This window comes from Rhinopithecus roxellana, chromosome 4, assembly GCF_007565055.1.
Source record: "Rhinopithecus roxellana isolate Shanxi Qingling chromosome 4, ASM756505v1, whole genome shotgun sequence".
NCBI lineage: Eukaryota > Metazoa > Chordata > Mammalia > Primates > Cercopithecidae > Rhinopithecus > Rhinopithecus roxellana.
Genome location: NC_044552.1, coordinates 133,849,353 through 133,876,665, shown reverse-complemented (window position 1 = coordinate 133,876,665; position 27,313 = coordinate 133,849,353).

Genomic DNA, 27,313 nt, shown 5'->3' with positions numbered 1-27,313 from the left:
ATGACTGTATACTCCAAAGACACATTCAAAGTATTCTTTTGGTTACAGAAATGAAAAAAAAAAAAAAAAAAAAAATGCAATGACTACCAGTAACAATTACGATAGAGCCAACATGATTCTCTTTATTTACTCTCTGCTTCTCTCCGAGTATCGACTCCATTGTCTCAAAAGTTCTCAGTGCCCAAGAAGAATTACAGGCTTCCCTGCAATATACTTTGAAATTAAAGAGGATATGTTACTTGTCTACTAAATGCAGTTCAATTTTTTTCTGGGAAGCAACTCTTTCGGCCAAGTCCTGTCTAATAGAAAATTAGAGTGCAATGATTGATCCCTCTTGTTTTCACTAATCTCAGTAGCCAAAGAGACAGAAAAGGTAGAGGATTCTGACTCCATGGCTAGAATGCAGGATTACCTGTTGAATAATATAAAGTGAGATACTAACAATCTAACTTCAAATGAGTTACAGTTTATTCAATAAAATTTATTGGCTCACACTACCAAGATGTCTTGATCTAGGATGGGATTCACAGTTTATTTGATTCACCAGCTCAACAGTGTTAATAAAGACCCATTTCCAAACTATTTCTCGAGTCTTACTTCTGCTGCATCAGCTTTGCTTTCAGGCTGGTTGCAAGATTGTCAATAATTATTCAAGCGACGTGCATTCTCATGCTCACACGGAGACAGACGCTTCTTCTGCAAGTTCTCTCTGATGGGTGAGAATGCTTCTTTCCCCGAAACCCCTATTGCATTCTCTTTGTATCTCCTGGGTTCAGACTATGACTGAACCAATCACTGTGGCTGAGAAATGGGATTATGCCCAATTTCTACAGCCAGGGATGATGCTAACATCCCACAGAAACTTTTGAATTGCATGGATAGAAACCCAGCTAAAAATGAGTTAGGAGAGACAGAAGAGAGAATTGGTTGCCAGATGACATAATCATTAACAAATCATGGTGACTCCTGAGAATATAGAAGTTTTTTTACTGAATAGCTCTCAGCAGGACAATAATGAGATTGTTTTTTTATCTTATGCCCTTAAACACATTCTGTTGGATCCCCCTTCCCCAAATGCATAAGATGTGTGAGGCAGTTTCCAAAGTTTTTTCAGTCACGTTTGTGTTTTGGAATAATATCCCATGTATTTAAAAACCAAATTCAGGCTGAATTCGTTGGTTTACACCTATAATCCTAGCACTCTGAGAGGCTGAGTTAGGAGGGATCACTTGCCCAGGATGTTGAGGCTGCAGTGAGCTATGATTGCACCACTGCACTCCAGTCTGGACAACAGAGCATGACCCTGTCTCTAAAAGAAATAAAGAAAAATAAGAAATAAAAGTCAAATACAAACTTTTAAAAATTCAGTGTCTAATTGCACACAAATGTATTCCTTTTTTGCTCCTTTATACCCCATTCTCAGTCCTGTTTCTGTTCCCCCTCCCCTCTCGCGGCAGTTCTAGCTTATGGCAATGTGTGTTCCTTACTCTCATTGATACATCTGAACTCCTCATTGCTTCTGGTCTTTTCAAGTTTGGGCAGGAGGGAGGAATTGAAAGGAAAAGAGAAAGAACTTTTTAAAATATATATGTTTTTTCTTGGTTCCCAGATTTATTATGGTGGATATATTGGATTCCTGGCTCTTTATCTTCTGGGGTATTTAGTTGATTCTTTGAAGATAACTTCCCCAACATCAGAAAGGACCATACTCTAGTCTCCTAAGACTTCTCTGTGATCATAAGTAACCCTGGACTAAGAAGGACAGCAGTAATAATTTCATGTGTCAATAAATATACATGCATAGCCAGACATTCACTGTCAGTGAAGCATCTCAACTCTATACTGTATTTTTGTTTTTGATGTGAGCTCTTCTTTCTTAACTTTTGGGAGGAAAAGACACAATTACTGTCCCTTTAGCTTTTTCTACCTCTATTATTTGCTTTGAATCATGTTATTTTTAGTGTTTCACTATCATAAAGATTGTTTGATAAAGGTTATCGATAGTTCTTTATTGTCAATACACAAATTAGTCCTGTGTGTACCTTTCTAGAACCACTCTTTACTGTAGGAGATTTTTAATCACCTAGCTTCCTTAGAGTTGAGTTCTCATCTCAAACTTCCATGCAAAGTAAAGATTTTATTTTTGTTTAAAAATCTGTGTAGCAACTTGAATTAGAAGGCTTAAAGAGTTCCATATTTTTAAAATAAAAACTATTAAAAATATTTTAAGTACATCAATTTTTTTCATAATCAAAATAGGCAATTTAGAAACCATAATAAATTTTAAGATTGTGTGTTTTGAAATTATTCTATTTTAAATATCCATTCTTTAGGGGAAAACCTAAGTTTCAATTCTTTTCACCAAGAGAACTTTTAAAAGTTGACTTTGTGCTTAGAATGATAGCTATAGACCATCAGCAAATTTTTGTGGGGCAAATAGAAAAGAAATTGATAACACATTTCAATAAGTTTAATTTTAAATTTAGAGTTGCAGAGAAAGGGCATATTTACGCTATTTAATTCCATTCATTTCTAAGAAAACTCAATTATATCCTTCCTGTGAAAAGTAATAACAAAATGAAAAGATAAAATGAAGTAATTAAAGTTTGAACAAGTCCTTAAATTCCCAATGCAGACTTTCTAAACATAGCTTATGTGTAAAGAAATATAGATATTATAATTGCTGACTTATTCTTATACCAAAACAAAAATGATATTTGATACTGATATTGACAGAGTTAAGCATGAACAAGTTGTACTTATTACCTAATGGGATTTCTAGAGCTCAGCTGACTTGCTTTCTGGATCTGGCCACTCATTTGTCTAATGCAGTTAATTATCCCATAATATTATCAGAAAAATCATTTTCTCTAATACAATATTTGAGGATACATAACTACTTCTATAGAAAGCATGCCTTGCACAATTTGTAGGACCTAAAGTATCTAAGGAAATAACTAACAAAATGTCATTATTGCTCTGGAACAGTTGCAAATTTAGTCTGTTTTACAAAGGCTCTAATCCCAAGAGTTTACCTAGTCCCTCCTAATTCCTTTTCCCCTCTTTGTGCTATTGCAAATCTATGGTTAGATAGTGAAGACAAAATAGCTCTCTTGACCTTTAGGCTCTATTATATCTTCAGAAAACATTAGGTTCCCTCTTAAACTCACATTTGTGTGATTCCTAGAAGTCAAAACATGTATGCATATGGACGTATCACTTTATATACAAACACATATACATGTATCTGTAGAGAATCTCCTTTTTTCAAGAAATAAAAGTTCATTCTAAGGATAAGGACATCTGTATCTGATAATCTTTATGTATTTATTACTATCTTGATACTGATGACACATAGATGAGAGATTGTTAAAGTTAATTTTTAACATCTATAACTTCAGTAGTTCATCTGAATATGGGCACTTTCTGTGAACTAACTGCTCTAGTTGTTTTAAAGAAAAGTCTATCTCTATTTGCTGTAATGAAAGCCAGAAATACATATAATATTTCACAGCTTCTACCTCATTTATAGGATGATAACGTATATAGTGAATTGCTGTATGTCAATGATACTTTAAAGAAACAAAAAGAAGAAAGAAAGAGAGAGAAGGGGAGTAGTGGAGAAGGAAGAAAGGGAAAGCAAGAAAAGAAATCTTCAGGTTTCCTAAAGCCATACAATATTGTGTTGAATTTATGTCAAATTCTCGTTACTGAATTATGTGTCCTGGTCTTTAACAGCATGCAATTTTCATCTGAAATAATTTCTAAGGCAGATTTTATATAAAGCCTTTCTTTTCATACGTTGTTATTATGGAAAAAATTAAAAATGGTAATTTCCCTATGCCTGTATATATCTGTGTACGTATATGTGTACATCTAGTCACGGTGCAATATAATAAGTGTTTCAAAAAGTTATATCTAAACTAAGAATCATGACAGTAGTACTTATTAGGGACACATAAAGGGCTTTTGTAGTCATCATGACTTGTTTACTTTACTGCTAGCAATCAGATAAGAGCTGTCATATGGCAGGAAACATTAAGCAAATGGTCTTGGGTAAGGTTACATACATTTGTGCAATAACCTCCTAAGTGAATAGCTAATTGGACACCTATGTAAAACCTATTGAAAAATGTCATCTCCATTCAGCCCTAAATCAATAAAAACAACATGAGCCTAATTTGTTTTTATTACGACTAAAAAGGAAATTATAAAAACATTTAAAATCTACAGGAATTCATTGTAGGATATAAACATGCTTACATATTTTTTGTTTGTTTCATTCTTTTTGTTTCTCAGATTCTAACCTATGTGCTTCACAGAGGTTTATTAATATTCAGATTTGGCATTTTTGCAAGGTGAGCGCTAAAGCAAAATATTTGGATAACAGAATTCCCAATATAGCAACTTCTGGGACCAGAGAAACTGTTCATTTCAGAATTTCATTCATTAATTTTTCATTTACTGAATATTGCTGAAGACATGGGAGCCAACTGAAGACACCCAGGGCGAAGAGGGGTTCAAGAGCCTCTAGTTGTCTGACTCCTTTCCCTCCTAAAGCTCTGCCTATTCCGTCTCCATGGCTGTAAGTTTTAAAATGTTATTAAATGGAAGGCTACTTACAGTGCTAAGATATAAATAATATGCTCCTGTTTGTTTCAATTTGGACATTCTGTAGCCATAAGCAAAATAATTGTATTGTTTCAAGAGAAGACTTGTTGTACAGTTGTTAAAAGGTTGGACTCTTAAACTACGATGTTAACAATACCTACCTCACAGGATTGTTCTCATTACAAAATGAATTATTTTATGTAAAGGGCTTAAAACAGTCTCTGGCCATTATAAGTACTACTTAATAGCTTTCTATTATTACCTTAATTGATAAGATAAACTCTCTAATTATAAATGTATACAGTTGTGTTAGTACACACAAATGTTTTTCCTAATATGAACACTTCAGTCAGGATAAAACATTGAACTATAAAATTAACCTTGTAGATAAAAAATGTTCCTTCTGATAGAAGGTTTTTAAATTATGTTAACTTAGCAAGCTAGTCTAAGTATGAAAGTAATTGTGTGGTTATAGATACCACCTAATGAACAAACACTCTATAAATCATGTATGAAAATGGAAAAATGTCTAAGAATGTTAAATAGTCATACCATGTTTTCATGTTCTATTGCAAGTAAAGTAAAAAAAAAGCTACTGAATATGTGCATGAAAATTCATTTAAAATAGTGGGAGATTAAATACATCAGATATAGTCCCTGTTTTCAAATAGTTTACAAAACAGTGGAGGGAAAGATTAGTAAACAAAAGAAGGCAATCTAAGTTTGAAAAGTGATAGTGGTTTACTGGTGGCTAAATGTATTATGGATGAATAGAGAAAGGAAAAATGAACTCTAGCTTAATATTTAGAGCAAAGACCTTACATTCATTGACTAGTTAGCCCCCTGCCTGTTTGGACTATGATCCATGATCAATAGCTGCTCTAATTCATGGCACTTTAAAATAGTAGAAACAGCCCAACACTTTATGTTTGTAAGGCATAAGTTGATGCCTCCAGGAGTCATTTGTAGATGAATAATAATATCTTGTAGCTTATCTGCATAGCACAGAAAAACAAAGTGAACATGAAGAGAATATGATAGTTTCAATATATAATACATATTATTTAGGGCCATTCATAAAATTAACACATACATATACACACACACTGAGAAATCATTTTGTTTCAAAATCTTTCCAAGCTTCTGTTGGAAATAAGAGCAAGTTAGAACACAAAAACTAGATAAATGAAACAGAAAAATGATACAGTTATTGCTTCTAAAGCTATTACAAAACACACATAAATTGAAAATTTTATTGCTGTGTTTTTAGTTTTAACTCAATAATTAAGAGCTAATACACTCAGTATCTGATAGAGTGTATGTGGCTTCCTCTCCATGAAAACTGGAAGAGATTTATTTTTGACTGGGGAAATAATTATCAATTGTGTTATGTACATCAGCAGCATTAAGGTGATTTAAATGTCATTGTATTTCTGCTTCTCCACAAAGAGATATATTAACAAGTAGAAGTGAATGAGAAAGAAATTCTTATATGAAAATTGCTACTTGAAAGTGTTAAGAAAGCAATTAAACACCTGTCTGAGTGGGAAGCAAATAGGTTTCTCCCAAAGGGTTACACAGGAGTGAGTAGAAGCAAGAGAAAACTGGAATAAAATAATTATACAGAATGTTGAAAGGCACAAAAAGAGAAATTCTGAAGTTCCAAGGTAGATGCCTGGAAGAGAAAAATTCTCTGAGTGTTATAAATTTAGAAGGCACTATTCAAGCATAGTGAAGACAGCTGAGTACAAACGTCAAGGTGTGAGGAGGTGAATCCAGAATTTCGAAGGTCAAGTGAATGTGAAGGGCATTAATAAGGAGAAAACACCAATTTCAGTTTTTCTCCCAGTGCAGAGTCTATTTTTCCCTGATTTTATACTTTCTGATATTTGTAGACAGATAGGCAAAAGCTTGAAAGTATGTGTTTGCATGCCAGAAGGAAAAAGAACACCCAGAAAGCACAGTATAAGCTTCCAAATTCAAAAGCACAGAGCCATATTTCTCTTCTGTTTTAAGCTAGAAAGAAGATAAACGACCAAACAAATGTTGTTTAAAAGTCTTAGGTATAATTTAACTAGTGGCTCTAGAGTAGATTAATGAAAATCCTGAAATAACGCTGTGACTTAGAAAAATCTATTTCACTGAAGTCTGATCAGAAAAAACAAGCTATGCATTTAAGTTATTTTTAACAGTGAATAATGACAGTAATAATTCAAAAGAATTGTATAAAGCTATTAGGTCATTGTCTTCAGTTCCAAATCTATCATATGGACTCTGCTTTGATGTTGGTCCTGGGACTCAGCAAACTACATTTCTCCTTTGCCTCTTTTAATCTTAATTGCCGTCTCAACAACAGACTGAAAGGCACAATGAGAGAGAAAGCTTTACTTCTTCATGCCTGTTTTTGGTTCTTGTAGCATTACCCTAACGTGAGTACTTTGAAGTGCAGCAGTCAGCTCCAGCTCTTAGTGTACCAGGTAACTCACAAAACCATCCTCAATATACACATCTGAAGATCCAACACCAGGTAAGAAGCACTGTATTCTCAGAGATCTGGACCTCAACTATGCAGGAACCTATTTTTACATTCTGGATTCTGGAAACAGCAATATTTTCCCTCATATTTACCTACCCTTAGAGGTTCAACTGCCTCCTGGAGCTATTATCATGGTGTTACCTCAGTACTCAACTTTTTTTGTTTGTTTGTTTTTGTTTTCCCATATTTGTTTAACCAGTTCTTTAAAGTTTTTCTGATAAATCATCTAGTGGAAATATTTCTGCTCACATGAGAGATATAATAGGTCTCACCAAACAATACTCTCACAGGAAACCAGAAAAAGCTGAAAATAATTACACAAATATTTTAATAAATCATCAGAGAGCTGCAGATGTAATGGAAACTAGAGGGACAAAAGAATAGAGAAGAGAGAACTATTCAAAACCAAACTCTTGCATGAAGAGTCACATGCTTTCCGTTTTGGAAATTGCTAATCCTGGATGCAATCTTAAAATAAGGGTTTAATGCAGGCAGAGTAACACTGTGAGACCCAAGAAAAAAAGCAAGAAATCTTTGAACCGTGATACAGGGTTGGATAACATATTCAATTCAAGTACAGTCAATTGCCACAAAATAAAGTTGCTGCATTTGGGGACCTTACTGACTCTGAGTGTGCCCCTAAGTTAATATTTCAGGAGAGATTTTCAGCAGAAGGTCACAAGGGAAGAGAGAAACTATCATAGACATCAGAATGTGTGTGGATTTTGAGTAATAGCACTGGAGATTTGAGGACTCATCCATGACATACAGGTGATCGTCACATTAACACTTTCCCCAAAATTTAAATCTATGAGGTGAAAAACTGAAAAAACTGAATTAAAATCCTCTAAAGGGCAAACAAAATAGAAAAAAACAAAATATCCTTTAGTTTTTAAAGTTTAAGGAGTCAAATCCAATCAAAGCCTCATAAAAATGCCTTGGAGAGACAAGGCTTGAAGGTACACCAAAGTTGCCACTCATATTCCCTATTCCTATTGCCTAAAAAAGGAAGAGGAAGATAGTTTCCAGTTAAAGATATCATCATCTGGAGCCTCTATATTTCTTATACAGTGAATAGATCACAGGAAAATGAATATGAGCCCTCTAAAACAGATAAATGTGAGCTGGCTTCTGAAAGCAGAAAAATAAAAGAAGAAAATCTAGTCAAGCTAAAAGCTTGTTTTTTGAATTGATCAATATAAATGATAAGCCCCAGCCAGACCAATGAGAAAGACAGAGAGAGAGAGAGAAAACTGTATACACATGAGTACAATGGCTTGAATATTTTTCTTCTTCAAAACCCATATTGAAATTTAATTGCAATTTTAACAGTATTAAGAGGTGAGATTTTTAAGAGGTAATAGTTCATGAGGGCTCTGCCTTATTAAGTTATTTTGATGTCTTTATGAAAGGACACGTTCAGACTTCTATTGCCCTCTTTTTAACACTCTTGCCTTCCATCATATGATGACACAGCAAGAAGGGGCTCACAAGATGCCAGCACCTTGATATTGGAATCTCCAGCCTCCAGAACTGTAAGCCAATAAATTTCTGCTGATTATAAACTATCCAGTTTCAACCATTATGTTATAGCACCAAAAAAAGAAACAAGGCAATCAATAATAAATAATTGAAATTTGAAATTAAATAAAATATGATCAGCAACCAAAATATTTATAAATTTAACAAAATACATGGAGAAAGGTTTGTTGACTGCTGTAAAACATTACTGAAATCTATATGAAAAGATGTATGAATGGAGAGGCATGCCATGTTCATAGACTGGAAGATTCAATATTGATCATACGTCAGTTCACCCTAAATTAACCTATACATTCAGCACAATCAAAATCAAAATCCCAGCAAAACATTTTTAAATATTACCAGGCAGATTCTAACATTTATTTTTTTGGAAAGGATAAGAAATAAAGTACCCCTAATTTTGAGAAAGAAGAAAAATGTTACAGGATTTACATTACTTAAACTCAAGGTTTCCTATTAAGCTACTTTAATAAAGAGAGAAAGATAACAGGCAATTAGATATTAGATACATGTATCAGAAAAGAATCTAGAAATGGGCCTGTACAAGTATGGACAACATATTTTTGACATAGGTGCAAAGATAATTAAGTGGAGGAGGATAATCTTTTTGACTAATTAGATATAAGCATGCAGGAACAATTGGACATAAGTATAGGAAATGGAAAAAAAGAAACTTCATGCATACCTCACGCATTAAAGCAAAATTAACTCAAAATGAATTATAAGCCTAAATATGAAACCTAAAACTATAAAATTTCTGAAAGACAACAAGCAAAAGTTACCGTGCTTTTGGTTAGACAAAGATTTCAATGATGAAACATTTGAAACACAATTCATTAAAAAATAAAATATTAAACTCTGTTAAAATTAAACCTTTATTCTTTGAAAGACACTGTTGAGTATGAAAACTCAAGCCCAAGAACAAGAAACAATATTTGTCCATAGTAAATTTCATAAAGGACTTAATAACAATACAAAACAATTTCTTAAATCTTGTTTTTTAAAAGTTCTAGTAAAAAACAACAAAAATAAAAATAGAGAAATTGGACAACATTAAAATTTAAAACTTCTGTGCATCAAAGGAAACAATCAACAGATTGAAAAGGTAACTTATGGAAAAGCAGAAAATATTTGCAAATCACTATATAAGGATATAGTTTGCTTGTGTGTTTGTTTTATCCCTCCAAATCTCATGTTGAAATTTGATCCCCCATGGTGGAGGTGGGGCCTAGTGAGAGGTGTTTTGGGTCATGGGGGCAGATCGCTCATGAACTTTGTGCTATCCTTGAAGTCATGAGTGAATTCTCACTCTATTCATTTCTGCAAGAGCTGGTTGTTTAAGAGAGTCTCACACCTCTTTTCTCTTTGTTTTGCTTCCTCTATCACCATGGGATTTCTGTACTAGTCAGCTCTTCTGCCTTCTACCATGAGTGGGAGCAGTCTGAGGCCCTCATCAGCAGCCAGGTAGTTGCTAGCACCATGACTCTTGGAGAGCCTGAAGAACCATGAAGCAAATAAACCTCTTTTTTATATAAATTACCCAGCTGCGGGTAAGCATTTATAGCAACACTAAACAGGCTATGACACCCGATAAGGAGCTCATATTTAGAATATATTTTGAAAACTCCTATAACTCAACAGCAACAACAAGAACGAAAACAAACGAACAACTTGCTTTAAAAAATGAATTAAAGACTGGAATAGACATTCCTACAAAGAAGATATATGAATGACCACAAAGCATATAAATAGATGTGCCACATCACTAATTATGAGGGCAATGCAAATCAAAACCACAATATCACCTCACACCTGTTAAGATGGCTGCTATATATATATATATATATATAAAAATATATATTTATATGGAAGAGAAAAAGCAAGTGTTGATGGGGATGTGGAGAAATTGGAACCTTTGTGGACTCTTGGTGGGAATATAAAATAGCCACTATGGAAAACAGTATGACATTTTTAAAAAATTAAAAACAGAAATACCTTGTAATCCAGCAATTTCACTCCTAGATATATTTCCAAAAGAAACTTAAAATATATTAATCTTACTCCTTCGTTCATAACAGGATTATTCACAGTATCCAAGAGGTTGAAGAAACCCAAATATCCATCAGTGGTTGAATGTAAAAACAAAATGGTGTGTGCGTGCGTGTGTGTGTGTGTGTGTATAAAATATTATTCTGCCTTAAAAATAAAGGAAATTTTGACATGTTTTACAATATGGATAAACCTTGAGGACATTATACTAAGTGAAATAAGCCAATCACAGAAATACAAATACAACATGATTCCCTTGTATGAAGTATCTAGAGTACTAACATTCAAAGAGACAGAAAGTAGAATGGGATTGTGAGGGCTGAGGACGGGAAAAAATAAGGGTTGTTTAATGGGTACAGAGTTTCATTTTGCAAAAAGAAAGTTATAAAGATTGCCCAACAATGTATCTGTATTTAACACTGTATACTGTATACTTAAAAAAAAGTTAAAGTGATATATTTTATGTGTATTTTACCATGATTTAAAAATGTTAAAATCCTAGCATAAATTTGTAATGAATGTAAGCAGACATTTTATCAATAAGACATATGGATGACAAATAAGACCATGAAAGGATAATCAACATTATAATTTATTAGGGAAACAATTAAAAGCATAATGGCCTTTTTCAATTAAACGACTACATACTTAGTAAATTTTAAAAGGCTAAAAAGCCTAACAATGCCAAGTGTTGGCCAGAATTTGACCTGTAACTCTTAAATACTGATAATGGGAATATAAAATGATACAAGCATTTTGGAAAACACTTTGTTAGTTTATTTAAAAGTTAAACATACACCTAACATATATTCAAACCTTGTTACTGCTAAGAGAAATGAAAGCATATGTCCACACAAAAAAAATGTATACAAATATTTATGGAAGCTTTATGTAAAATACTTCCAAACCACTAAAATACCATCAGTATATGAATGGGTAATCTATATACTGAAATACTATACTGCAATGAAAAGAGAACTATTGATATGTGTAACAGCATGGATGAATCTTCATTATTCTGGGGAAAGAAACCTGGAAAAAATAAGAGTACATAGTTGAAAATTCTATTTATATATAATTCTAAAGAGTACAACTGATATGTAATGACAGAAATCAGATTAATCGTTACTAGAGAACTGGAGGCAGAAAGAGTGTTGGACAGGGAGGGGAAGAAGGAAAGAATTTAAAAAAAAAAACCCCAAGAAAAATTTGAGGAGAGAAAAATGCATTCACACATATATTTAATAGTGTGATAGATTAATGGGTGCATAAATATGAAAATGTATTAAGTTTTACATGTTAATATATGCAATTTGATATAAGCCAATTATACTTTAATAAAAATAAAGAAAAATTGATTAAGCGCTGCACACCTGTCATCCCGGGTAATTGGGAGGCTGAGACAGGAGGGTCACTTGAGCCCAGGAGTTGAGGTATGGCCTAGGAAACATAGCAAGACCCTGCCTCTAAAATTTGGTATAAATAAAAAAAAATTAAAATATCCATTAAATTATTAGAATTTATTCTGCAATATTGTTAAATAAAGCAATATTGTTCAATGTAAAAAGAGACAAACCTTTCTGCAAAATAAAAATAAAAATATTAAATTTAGTATAAATTTTGGCAAAAATAAACCATGTAGTTAGAAACTAATACAAACTCTTAAGGATATAAAGTAAGTAAAAACTGAACACAAGGCATGGAAATGGGAACAATGTTTATTTAGTTTATACATTTATATAATTTTAACCTTCAAATTATAAGAAATTTACACATTAAAGAAATATAAAACATGAAGTTTGGAAGTAAAATTGAATGGAGCAGAAACAAAATAAATTTTGCTATGTTGATAACAACCACACAAAGGCAAGTATACATTCAAGCAAGTTCTGAATAAAATGTTTTGACTATATACTGAATATTAGATATTCTAAGGATAGAATGCCACGAAGTCTCAAAATTTTTAGCTGGCATGTTTGCATTTCAAGCTTGAGATTATTATTATAACATCTATTTATATAACATTCCCTAAAGTTATAATTCTACATAGCTTCAATTTGAGCAAATATATAATTAATTCCAGCATCAGTTAAACACTTATAAAGAAAATCAAGATGAGTTTGGAGTACAGAAACATATCTTGTTCTTCTAGATCTTCAGAAGGAAGGTAGACTCAAGCCTGCACGATCTACTCCTTTGTTTAGAAAAGTGGAGAAGGGATAAAGTCAGGCAAGATCTTGTAAGATTGATTACATCTTGGGAGTTTGGCATTGGCTGGATAAAACATATTAATTTGCTTAGGGAATCTATCCATAGCATAAAAATGGATTACTTTAAAGTATAGTGTGCTACAGGAGTACCACAAGATGATGTGTTTCCTACATGCTAATTTCAAGTATATAAAGGCAGAGAAATTGCTAATGGTGTGAATTAGATATGAAAGATTGTGAGATGCAAACAGATTGTATGTGGGTGGGGAGAGTTCTTATGCTATCATCAAAGGCCAAACAAGGAAGCATATATACTGAAATGTGTGGATGTGTGGATGTTGAAGGCTATCAGGATGAGGACATTCATCCTTTGTATATCTTTATAAAGAAGTGGTGTTTTACGTTGGGTTTTCTGGAGTCACAAGACTAATAGCTGTAGAACAGAAATGAAACCTCTGCCTTTAAGCTTTGCTCTACAAGTCAGACATGCCACATGCTATTCTAGAACTTTGAATTAAACCTCTTTTAAACAAGTTGCCTTTAATATAAAACCCACTGCCATGTTAAATGTCTGACATTATTCGTCATCTATCACTTACAAATAACTATATTAGTACATTGTATTCTTAAAGACACTGTAGTTTTTCAAATACTGACTGGTGTATTTGGTGTCATCACCATACTTTTCATGACGGGACTCTGAAGGAAAAGAAATACATTGGGGTGGCTTTTGGGGAAAAGAAATAGAAAGCAGCTTACAGGGTGTCTGCTGCAGTTGCTGCCCAATCCCTGACAAAGGGTGAAGGATAAATGGGCAGTCCTCGATCCAGCCGTTGCTGGACATTTCTGGGCCTTTACATGGAGGCTGTGCTGGGTGGTCATGTAGGTTTGAAACCTGGCTCTGCCACTATGAGCTATGTCATGTGGGACAGTTACTAATGCCTCTGAAATGCAACTTCTTCCTCTGTAAAGGGGGTCAATATTTACTCTCATTAATGGATATTAAATGAGATCGTGAATAACACTGTATTAAAAAAACAATTAGATATACTTTTGCCTCAGCAAGAACAATGAGATACAAACAGGGATATGAAGGTAATGTATTCAGAAGTAATATATAGAAGGAAAATCTTTATATTAAGAATGAAGACTCCAAAAACTGCAATTCTCTTTTAAAATACAGATTCACTTTCTTGAAATGTTTCCTTTAATGAAAAATAAAAAAATTGTAAAAAATAAAAAAAAGAGTCAAGAATCCAATGTAAGAAAAAGGTAAAGTCAGTAATGTACCATATTTCCAAATAAATATTTCATATTTTGAGTAATAAAAAAACTCTAATTTTTTTCATATTTCTTATTTGTGCTTAATCAGTGTAATGGCAGTTCTACACTGAGGAGAGTCAAATTTCCAAAAGCCTATTATAGGTTTTCAAGACTCATTTATTTTAGTTGTTATTACACTTCCAAGCTGCCAGCTCATTTCTCAAGTAAGAAGTCTCAATAGATGTCAGTGTCGAGGAGATTTAAAATTCATTCCAAAATTTATGATTCTCACTTCAAGGAAGAAAGATGATCCTTAAAGCCAAAATGACAGGAAGAAAATTCTTGTTTCTGAAAGAATAAAAATCTGAGTAAAAGAAAGCTTACGGCCGGGCGCGGTGGCTCAAGCCTGTAATCCCAGCACTTTGGGAGGCCGAGATGGGCGGATCACGAGGTCAGGAGATCGAGACCATCCTGGCTAACAGGGTGAAGCCCCGTCTCTACTAAAAAATACAAAAAACTAGCCGGGTGAGGTGGTAGGCGCCTGTAGTCCCAGATACTCGGGAAGCTGAGGCAGAAGAATGGCGTAAACCTGAGAGGCAGAGCTTGTAGTGAGCTGAGATCTGGCCACTGCACTCCAGCCTGGGCCACAGAGTGAGGCTCCGTCTCAAAAAAAAAAAAAAAAAAAAAAGAAAGAAAGAAAGAAAGCTTAGATTCTTCATAACACTGACCCCTACAGAATAAATATATTTATGTATAACTAGGAGTATTATAATTTCCATTAATTGTTCTATTTGCACAGTAAGTACAATATTTTTCGTTCTTATTGTTCATGGATTTTTATAATATCCTTCATTAAGTCTAATAAATATGATTTTTGGCTTTTTAAAGTCAGTTTCCATCATATTATAACTAAAATGTTCAACTGTGTTAATTTTGTCTAAAAATAGAAGGTAAGTTGTCACCTTGCATACTGTTTTAAAATACTTCTCTGAGTCACTTAGGGAGAATAATGATTACAGAATATATTCAAGATCATTTATTCTTAAGACAATCACAATATTGGAGTTAGAATGATTGCTGTGGTTTGAGGAAGTAAATGTCAACATTATCCATAGCATAATTAACAGCACCCTTCTTAAAATGTAACTAAATCCCTAACTGTTTCTTAGGCATACTCTTAGACTCCTCTTTTGGTTATTGACAGTTCAAAAATTTTAAGGACACATTACTTTGCAAACAAAACGTGTAACTGTTCTATGATAGTTGGCTCTATGAACTTTTACCTACTCGCCTTGGCAGCTAAGAGTGGAAGCAATGGTAATATATTTTACAAAGTTAATCCTCACACCACAAGAGAAAAGAAAGACAGAAAAATTTTCTACTGATGCTTTCTCATTTATCTTCCAATTTTCTACATTCTACATTCCTACCATGACTAAAACTGTGATTCCCAAGCCTTTTCCAAAGATATAATACATTAAGAATAATATGAACAAGAGGGAAGAATAGAAGTTTCCAATGTTCATACTTTCACAGAAACATCTATTTGAACAACCACCTACACATTAAAATGTATTAAAATACATTCCATCACAAGAGCTATGGAATCCAGGTGAAAGATTATAGCATCTGGGTGGAGAATCGAAATAAGAAAAAAATGTGTTGAAGAGAGTAGAAAGGACAATGTCACATTACTTATATCATGTTTCCTCCAAGTCTATGCAGTGCAGTACCAAAAGGAATATACTTCACACAAGGAAGGAGAAGGAAGGGAGCAAGCAATTTCACCATAAACCCCAGCAACCGGCCTGCCCCAGTGAACATTGGCATCAGGTTGACCCCTATGGACCTAGGCTCTGGGCCTTCCCCATTATGAGGCCAGGTCCTATAGTCCCAGTATCCAGGCCTACCTCTGTAGACCTCAGCTCCAAGCCCACCCCAGTGCCAGGCTAGCCCCATAACCCCAGGCTTCAGGACAGCACTTATGAATCCAGTCTCTAGGCCAGTTCCTGCATTGCCAGGCTCCATACTTGCCTGAGAACAAGGACATTACCTAAGGTATCAGGCTCCTGAAGACCCAGGCTCTAGGTCTGCCTCAACAGATCCAGGCCCTAGGCCCAATGTAGTGAACACTGGTGCCAAGCTATCTCACAAGGACTTAGGACAAGGCTCATCCTTGCAGACTTATGTGCCACACTTGTCCCAGGGACAAACCAGCCCCCATGGACTCAGGCAGAAGGCCTGTCTAAGTGCAAGACTGGCCCTTATGCACCCAAGCCCCAGGCTCCATGAGGCCAGTCACCAAGCCTGCACCAGTGGACCTAGACATCAGTGCCAACCTGATGAAATCTGATGCTGGGTCAACCCCATGAATTCAGGACTAGGCCCATCTCTGCAGATGCTCAATACCTACCTCAGCACCAGGCTGGCCACTGTGTACTCAGGCTTAAGGCCTGTCCCAGTATCAGATTGGCCCCCATGGATTCAGGCTCTAGGCCTGCACCTATAGTTCCAGACAGCAGGCCCCTATCTGGAACCAAACTCCAGGATTGCCTCAGTGGACAAAGGCTCCAAGGTTACCCACACAAACATCACCTGGCAGCCTATCAAGAAAATTCTGGATGGGATAACTGCTGAAGTGCTTTCCCCACCAAAAACAGTTACAAAAGACTAAAAGAAGTTCCTCTTTCTTTAAATGTGCAAACAACAGTGCTAGGTCACAAGAATCATGAATTATCAAGGAAATTGTTATCACTAAAGGAACAAAAGAAAGCAAAAGTAACTGACCCTAAAGAAATAGAGATCTACACATTGCCTGATAAGTAATTCAAAATAATTGTGTTAAAGAAACTCAATGAGTTACAAGAGAACAGGGATAGATAGACAATTAAGCAAAATCAAGAAAACAATATGTGAACAAAACGAGAAGTTCAACAGAGATAGAAAAATGAAAAAAAAAAAAAGAAACAGAAATTCTGGAGTTGAAAAATACAATGACTAAAATGAAATACCCCATAGAGAGTTTTAACAACAGACTTGATTAAGTGAAAGAAGCATTGACCTTGAAGACATGTCATTGAAACTACCCAGTCAGACAAATAAGAAAAATAAATGAAAAAAAAAAAAAAAAAGTGAAGAAAGCCTGTGGGATTTAGGAAACAACATTACATAGACATATATATATATATATATATATATATATATATATACACACACACACATACATACATACATACATACACACACACACACATATTATGGGAGTCTCAGAAGGAGTATAAACAGAAAAAAGCAGAAAGGCTTGTTTTTTTAAAAAAAAAGATGAAAAACTTACCAAATCTGGGGAGAGAAACAAACATCTAGATTTATTATGTCCATAGAAACCCAAATAGATCAAACACAAAGAGATCAACCTTAACGCTACCTGACTTCAAACTATACTACAAGGCTACAGTAACCAAAACAGCATGGTACTGGTACCAAAACAGAGCTATAGACCAATGGAACAGAACAGAGTCCTCAGAAATAGTACCACACATCTACAGCCATCTGATCTTTGACAAACCTGAGAGAAACAAGAAATGGGGAAAGGATTCCCTATTTAATACATGGTGCTGGGAAAATTGGCTAGCTATAAGTAGAAAGCTGAAACTGGATCCTTTCCTCACTCCTTATATGAAGATTAATTCAAGATGGATTAGAGACTTAAATGTTAGACCTAATACCATAAAAACCCTAGAAGAAAATCTAGGTAGTACCATTCAGGACATAGGCATGGGCAAGTACTTCATGTCTAAAACACCAAAAGCAACTGCAGCAAAAGCCAAAATTGACAAATGGGATCTAATTAAACTAAAGAGCTTCTGCACAGCAAAAGAAACTACCATCAGAGTCAACAGGCAACCTACAGAATGGGAGAAAATTTTTGCAATCTACTCATCTGACAAAGGCCTAATATCCAGAATCTACAAAGAACTCAAAAAAATTTACAAGAAAAAAACAAACAACCCCATCCAAAAGTGGGCAAAGGATATGAACAGACATTTCTCAAAAGAAGACATTCATACAGCCAACAGACCCATGAAAAAATGCTCATCATCACTCGCCATCAGAGAAATGCAAATCAAAACCACAATGAGATACCATCTCACACCAGTTAGAATGGCAATCATTAAAAAATCAGGAAACAACAGTTGTTGGAGAGGATGTGGAGAAATAGGAACACTTTTACACTGTTGGTGGGATTGTAAACTAGTTCAACCATTATGGAAAACAGTATGGCAATTCCTCAAGGATCTAGAACTAGATGTACCATATGACCCAACCATCCCACTACTGGGTATATACCCAAAGGATTATAAATTATTCTACTACAAAGACACATGCACACGTATGTTTATTGCGGCACTATTCACAATAGCAAAGACTTGGAATCAACCCAAATGTCCATCTGTGACAGACTGGATTAAGAAAATGTGGCACATATACACCATGGAATACTATGCAGCCATAAAAAAGGATGAGTTTGCGTCCTTTGTAGGGACATGGATGCAGCTGGAAACCATCATTCTTAGCAAACTGTCACAAGAAGAGAAAACCAAACACCGCATGTTCTCACTCATAGGTGGGAACTGAACAATGAGATCACTTGGACTCGGGAAGGGGAACATCACACACCGGGGCCTATCATGGGGGGGCGGGGGGGGGGGCGGGGAGGGATTGCATTGGGGAGTTATACATGATATAAATGATGAATTGATGGGTGCTGACGAGTTGATGGGTGCAGCACACCAACATGGCACAAATATACATATGTAACAAACCTGCACGTTATGCACATGTACCCTAGAACTTAAAGTATAATAAAAAATGAAAAAAAAATGAAAAAAAAGACACATTTTAATTAAAGTCTCAAAAGTTAAAGACACAATTTTTAAAGCAACAAGAGAAAAATGTTTCATCACATACAAGGTAACCCCCCATGAGACCATAAGTAGATTTGCCAGGAGAAACCTTGCAGTCCAGGAGACACAGGGATGATATAATCAAAGTGCTAAAAGAATAAAAAGCTGCCAACCAAGGATACCATACCTAACAAATCTGTTCATTAAGAATAAAGGAGAGGCTGGGTGTGGTGGCTCACACCTGCAATCCCAGCACTTTGGGAGGCCAAGGCTAGTGGACTGACTGAGCTTAGAAATTCAAAACCAGTCTGGCCAACATGGTGAAACTCTGTCTCTACAAAAATACAAAAATTATCAGGAGATAGTGTGCACACCTGTAATCCTAGCTACTTGGGAGGCTAAGGCATAAGAATCTCTTGAACCTAGGAGGTAGAGGCTGCAGTGAGCAAAGATCGTGCCACTGAACTGGGTGACAGAGCAAGACTCTTTCCAAAAAAAAAAAAAAAAAAAAAAAAACCTATGAACGAGAGATAAAGTGTTTTCAAGACAACAAAACAACAAAAGCTGAAGGAATGTATTATCACTAGACCTGCTTTACAAAGGCTGAAAGGGGTTCTCAAAGTTGAAACAAAAGAACACTGACAACGTGAAATCTATGAAAGTAAAAACTTATACTATAAAGGTAATAACACAGTCAAATTCAGTATTTTAAAGGCAGTGGATAAATAACTTTTAACTCCAGTATAAAAGTTAAAAGATAACAGTATTAAAAATAAATATAGACATAATAAGTTATTAATGGGTATACATTATTAAAAGATGTCAATTGCGACATCAGCAACATAAAATCTGGGGAGAAAAAAGTTACAATGTAGAGTTTTTGTTGTAATTTAAGTTTAGATTTAACAGCTTGAAATAGACTGTTGTAACTATGCATTTTATATAAGCCTCACGGAAACCACAAAGCAAAAACCTGTATATATACCAAAGATGAAGAGAAAGGATTAATATGATACGTATGATAGTATGATAATATGATAATATGATGTGTATGATAGTATGATTAATATGTCATGTATAAGTTTTGATAGTAGATGATAGCATACTGCTATTAAAAATAATCAAATCACAACAGAAGACAGCAAGAGAGAAAAAAAATGAAATGTAAAACACTCAGGAAAAACATAACCAAATGGCAATAGTTAAGTCCCTATCTATCAATAATTACCTTATGTAAATGTATAAAATTTTCCAGTGAAAATACATGGTGGTTAATGGATTAAAAAAAAAAAATGAAACAAGATCTAAATAGATGCTGCTCATAAGAGAGTCACTGTAGCTTTAAGGACACACATAGGCTGAAAGTGAAGGGATAGAAAAAGATAATCTATAAAGTGGCACGGAAAAGTGAACAAAGGTGGCAATATTTAAATCAGCTGAATAAATTGTAAGTGAAAAGTTGTCATGAGAGACAAAACAAGTCATTGTGTGATTATGAAGGGGTCAAATTAACAAGAGGATATAGCAATTGTAAAGATATATGCACCCAACATTGGAAAACTTAAATAGATAAAGCAAATATTAACAGAACTGAAGGAAAAATTAGCAACAAAAAGAGAGTAGGAGACTTCATTACCCCACTTACAAAGTTGGATAGCTCATTCAGGCAGAAAATCAATATCCTAATTGATTTGAACAACAACCGACTTGAACAACACTACAGATCAGATTGGCCTACTATGTATGTGTGTGTATATATGTATATATATATACACACACACACACACACAATATTTCATTCAACAGCAACAAAATACACATTTTTTTTTTCAAGTGCACACAGAACATTCTCCAAGAAAGATAATATATTGGCTACAAAATTAGTCTTAATAATTTTTAGAAGAAACTTTAAAGTTTAGAAACTTCCCAAAAAAGAAAAGTGCAAGGCCCAATTGCTTAGCTGGTGGATTCTACCAAACATTCAAAGAATGAATGCCAGTCCTTCTCAAAGTCTTCCAAAAAATGAAAAAGGAACAAATACTTTCAAATCCATTTTATTAGGCCATCATTAATCTAATACCAAAGACAGATAAGGACACTATAAGAAAGAAAATTACAAGCCAATATCTCTGATGTATATGGTTGCAAAATTCTGCAACAGAATACTAGCAAACAGTATTTAAGTGTACATTAAAATAATCATACACCATGATCAAGTGGAATTTATTCCTGAAATACAAGATTGACTCAACATATGTAAATTAATAAATGTAATACTTCACAATAACAGAACAAAAGATCTTATATAATTATCTCAATTTCTGCAAACAGAGCATTTAACAAAATTCAACATTCTTCATAATAAAAATTCTCAACAAATTAAGCATTAAAGGAATATACCATTACATATAAAGGATATACATGAAAAACCACAGTGAACATTATATTTAATATTTAAAACTGATAGCTTTTTCTGTAAGATATTGTGTGGTATAATATCCCACTCTCTCTTGATGTCTCAATACAAGGGATTTCCAGTCAGGGCAATTAAGCAAGAAAAAGAAATTAAAAGCATCGAAATTGGGAACAAATAAGTGAAAGTGTCTCTGTTCACAGACGACATGATTTTCTATGTAGAATGAGCTGAAGACTACACTAGAAAAGCTTACAGGTTTAACAAAGTTTGCAAGTAAAGTTGCAGGATACAGCAAAGTTGAAAGGATACAAAATCAACATAAAAAATCAGTTGCATTTCTGAACACTAAAAGCAAACTATTTTAAAAATAAATCAGGAACACAATTCCATTTAAAATAGCATTCACAAAAATAAAATACTTAGGATTAAGTTTAACCAAAGAGGTGAAAGATCTGTATACTGAAAACTACTAAACATTGATAAATATACATTGAATATGACACAAATAAATGGAAACACACCTCATGTACACAGGTTGGTAGAATGAATTTTGTTAAAATGTCCTTACCTTCCAAAGCAATCTACACATTCAGTGTATTTCCTATTAAAATCCCATCTAGAGGGCAGTTCCAAGATGGCCAAACAGGAATAACTCCAGTCTCCAGCTCCCAGCATGAGTGACACAGAAGACGGATGATTTCTGCATTTCCAAGTGAGGTACCAGGTTCATCTCACTGGGGCGTGTTGGACAGTGGGTGCAGGAGAGTGGATGCAGCCCACCAAGAGAGAACTGAAGCAGGGCGAGGCATCTCCTCACATGGAAAGTGCAAGGGGGAAGGAAATTCCCTTTTCTAGCCAAGGAAAACCATGACACACAACACCTGGAAAATCAGGTCACTCCCACCCTAATACTGCACTTTATCAAGGGTCTTATCAAACAGGACACCAGGAGATTACATCCCACACCTGGCTCAGAGGGCCCCACTCGCATGGAGCCTCCCTCATTGCTAGCACAGCATTCTGAGATCTAACTGCAAGGCGGCAGCAAGGCTGAGGGAGGGTCTCCCACCATTGCTGAGGCTTGAGTAGGTAAAGGAAGTGGCCTGGAAGCTAGAATAGGGTGGATCCCACCACAGCTCAAGGAGGCCTGCCTGCCTCTGTAGACTCCGCCTCTGGGGACAGGGAATAGCCAAACAAAATGCAGCAGAAGCCTCTGCATATTTAAATGTCCCTGTCTGACAGCTTTAAAGAGAGTAGTGGTTCTCCCAGCATGGAGTTTGAGATCTGAGAATGGACAGACTGCCTGCTCAAGTGGGTCCCTGATCCTCGAGTAGCCTAACTGGAAGACACCCCTCACTAGGTGCAGACTGACACCTCACACCTCAGACAGCTGGGTACCCTCTGAGACGAAGCTTCCAGAGGAAAGATCAGGAAACAAAAATTGCTGTTCAGCAATATTCACTCTTCTGCAGCCTCCACTGCTGATACTCAGGAAAACAGAGTCTGGAGTGGACCTCAGGCAAACTCCAACAGACCTGCAGCTGATGGTCCTGACTGTTAGAAGGAAAACTAACAAACAGAAAGGATATCCACACCAAAACTCCATCGGTACATCACCACCATTAAAGACCAAAGGTAGATAAAACCACAAAGATGGGGAAAAAGCAATGCAGAAAAGCTGAAAATTCTAAAAATCAGAGTGCCTGTCCCCATTGAAAGGAACACAGCTCCTCACCAGCAATGGAACAAAGCTGGATGGAGAATGACTTTGACGAGTTGAGAGAGCAAGACTTCAGACAATCAAACTTCTCTGAACTAAAGAAGGAATTACGATCCCAGTGCAAAGAAACTAAAAAGATTTGACGAATGGCTAACTAGAATAACCAATGTAGAGAAGTCCTTAAATGTCCTGATAGAGCTGAAAACCATGACATGAGAACTGTGTGACAAATGCACAAGCTTCAGTAACAGATTCGATCAACTGGAAGAAAGGGTATTAGTGATTGAAGATCAAATGAATTAAATGAACCAAGAAGAGAAGTTTAGAGAAAAAAGAGTAAAAAGAACGAACAAAGCCTCCAAGAAATATGGGACTATGTGAAAAGACCAAATCTACATCTGATTGATGTACCTGAAAGTGACAGGGAGAATGTAACAAAATTGGAAAACACTCTGCAGGATATTATCCAGGAGAACTTCCCCAAACTAGCAAGGCAGGCCAACATTCAAATTCAGGAAATACAGAGAATGCCACAAAGATACTCCTTGAGAAGAGCAACTCCAAGACACATAATTGTTAGATTTACCAAAGTTGAAATGAAGGAACAAATGTTAAGGGTAACCAGAGAGAAAGGTCGAGTTACCCACAGAGGGAAGCCCATCAGACTAACAGCAGATCTCTCAGTAGAAACTGTACAAGTCAGAAGAGAGTGGGGGCCAATACTTAACATTCTTAAAGAAAAGAATTTTCAACCCAGAATTTCATATCCAGCCAAACTAAGTTTCATAAGTGAAGGAGAAATAAAATTCTTTACAGACAAGCAAATGCTGAGAGATTTTGTCACCACCAGGTCTGCGCTACAAGAGCTCATGAAGGAAGCACTAAACATGGAAAGGAACAACTGGTACCAGCCACTGCAAACATGCCAAAATGTAAAGACCATCGATGCTAGAAAGAAACTGCACTAACTAACGAGCAAAATAACCAGCTAACATCATGATGACAGAATCAAGTTCACACATAACAATATTAACCTTAAATGTAAATGAGCTAAATGCTCCAATTAAAAGACACAAACGGGCAAACTGGATAAAGAGTCAAGACCCATCAGTTTGCTGTATTCAGGAGACCCATCTCATGTGCAGAGACACACATAGGCTCAAAATGAAGGGATAGAGGAAGATCTACCAAGCAAATGGAAAACAAAAAAAGGCAGGGGGGGGTTGCAATCGTAGTCTCTGATAAAACAGACTTTAAACCAACAAAGATCAAAAGAGACAAAGAAGGCCATTACATAATGGTAAAAGGATCAATTCAACAAGAAGAGCTAACTGTCCTAAATATATATGCATCCAATACAGGAGCACCCAGATTCATAAAGCAAGTCCTTAGAGGCTTACAAAGAGATGGAGACTCCCACACAATAATAATGGGAGACTTTAACACTCCACCATCAACATTAGACAGATCAACAAGAGAGAAAGTTAACAAGGATATCCAGGAATTCAACTCAACTCTGCACCAAGTGACCTAATAGACCTCTACAGAACTCTCCACCCCAAATCAACAGAATATATATATTCTTCTCAGCACCACATCATACTTATTCCCAAATTGACCACATAGTTGGAAGTAAGGCACTCCTTAGCAAACGTAAAAGAACAGAAATTATAACAAACTCTCTCTCAGACCACAGTGCAATCAAACTAGAACTCAGGATTAAAAAACTCACTCAAAACCACTCAACTACATGGAAATGGAACAACCTGCTCCTCAATGACTACTGGGTGCATAACGAAATGAAGGCAGAAATAAAGATGAGAACAAAGATACAACATACCAGAATCTCTGGGACACATTTAAAGCAGTGTGTAGAGGGAAATTTATAGCACTAAATGCCGACAAGAGAAAGCTGGAAAGATCTAAAATTGACACTCTAAAATCACAATTAAAATAACTGGAGAAGCAAGAGCAAACACATTCAAAAGCTAGCAGAAGGCAAGAAATAACTAAGATCAGAGCAGAACTGAAGGAGATAGAGATATAAAAAACCCTCCAAAAAATCAATGAATCCAGGAGTTGGTTTTTTGAAAAGATCAACAAAATTGACAGAGCACTAGCAAGACTAATAAAGAAGAAAAGAGAGAAGAATCAAATAGACGCAATAAAAAATGATAAAGGGGATATCACCACCGACCCCACAGAAATACAAACTACCATCAGAGAATACTATAAACACCTCTACACAAATAAATTAGAAAACCTAGAAGAAATTGATAAATTCCTGGACACATACACTCTCCCAAGACTAAAGCAGGAAGAAGTTGAATCCCTGAATAGAAAAATAACAGGCTCTGAAATTGAGGCAATAATTAATAGCCTACCAACCAAAAAAATCCAGGACCAGTTGGATTCACATCCAAATTCTACCAGAGGTACAAAAAGGAGCTGGTACCATTCCTTCTGAAACTATTCCAATCAATAGAGAAAGAGGGAATCCTCCCTAACTCATTTTACGAGGCCAACATCATCCTGATACCAAAGCCTGGCAGAGACACACAAAAAAGGAGAATTTTAGATCAATATCCCTGATGAACATTGATGCAAAAATCCTCAATAAGTTACTGGCAAACGGAATCCAGCAGCACATCAAAAAGTTTATCCACCATGATCAAGTGGGCTTCATCCCTGGGATGCAAGACTGTTCCATATATGCAAATCAATAAACGTAATCCAGCATATAAACAGAACCAAACACAAAAACCACGTGATTATCTCAATAGATGCAGAAAAGGCCTTTGACAATATTCAACAGCCCTTCATGCTAAAAACTCTCAGTAAATTCGGTATTGATGGAATGTATCTCAAAATAATAAGAGCTATTTATGACAAACCCACAGCCAATATCATACTGAATGGGCAAAAACTGGAAGCATTCCCCTTGAAAACTGGCACAAGACAAGTATGCCCTGTCTCACCACTCCTATTCAACATAGTGTTGGAAATTCTGGCAAGGGCAATAAGGCAACAGAAAGAAATAAAAGGTATTCAATTAGAAAAAGAGGAAATCAAATTGTCTCTGTTTACAGATGACATGATTGTATGTTTAGAAAACGCCATCTTCTCAGCCCAAAGTCTCCTTAAGCTGATAAGCAACTTCAGCAAAGTCTCAGGTTACAAAATCAATATGCAAAAATCACAAGCATCCTTATACACCAATAACAGACAAACAGAGAGCCAAATCATAAGTGAAATCCCATTCACAATTGCTTCAAAGAGAATAAAATACCTAGGAATCCAACTTACAAGGGATGTGAAGGACCTCTTCAAGGAGAACTACAAACCACTGCTCAATGAAATAAAAGAGGATACAAACAAATGGAAGAACATTCCATGCTCATGGATAGGAAGAATCAATATCGTTAAAATGGCCATACTGCTCAACGTAATTTACAGATTCAATGCCATCCCCATTAAGCTACCAATGACTTTCTTCACAGAAATGGAAAAAACTACTTTAAAGTTCATATGGAACCAAAAAAGAGCCCACATTGCCAAGACAATCCTAAGTCAAAAGAACAAAGCTGGAGGCATCACGCTACCTGACTTCAAACTATACTACAAGACTACAGTAACCAAAACAGAATGGGACTGATATCAAAACAGAGATATAGACCAATGGAACAAAACAGAGCCTGCAGAAATAATACCACACATCTACAACCATCTGATTTTTGACAAACCTGAGAAAAACAAGAAATGGAAAAAGGATTCCCTATTTAATAAATGGTGCTGGGAAAACTGGCTAGCCATATGGAGAAAGCTGAAATTGGATCACTTCTCTACATCTTACACAAAAATTAATTCAAGATGGATTAGAGACTTAAATGTTAGACCTAAAACCATAAAAACCCTAGAAGAAAACCTAGACATTACCATTCAGGACATAGGCGTGGGCAAGGACTTCATGTCTAAAACACCAAAAGCAATGGCAGCAAAATCCAAAATTGACAAATGGGATCTAATTAAACTAAAGAGCTTCTGCACAGCAAAAGAAACTAC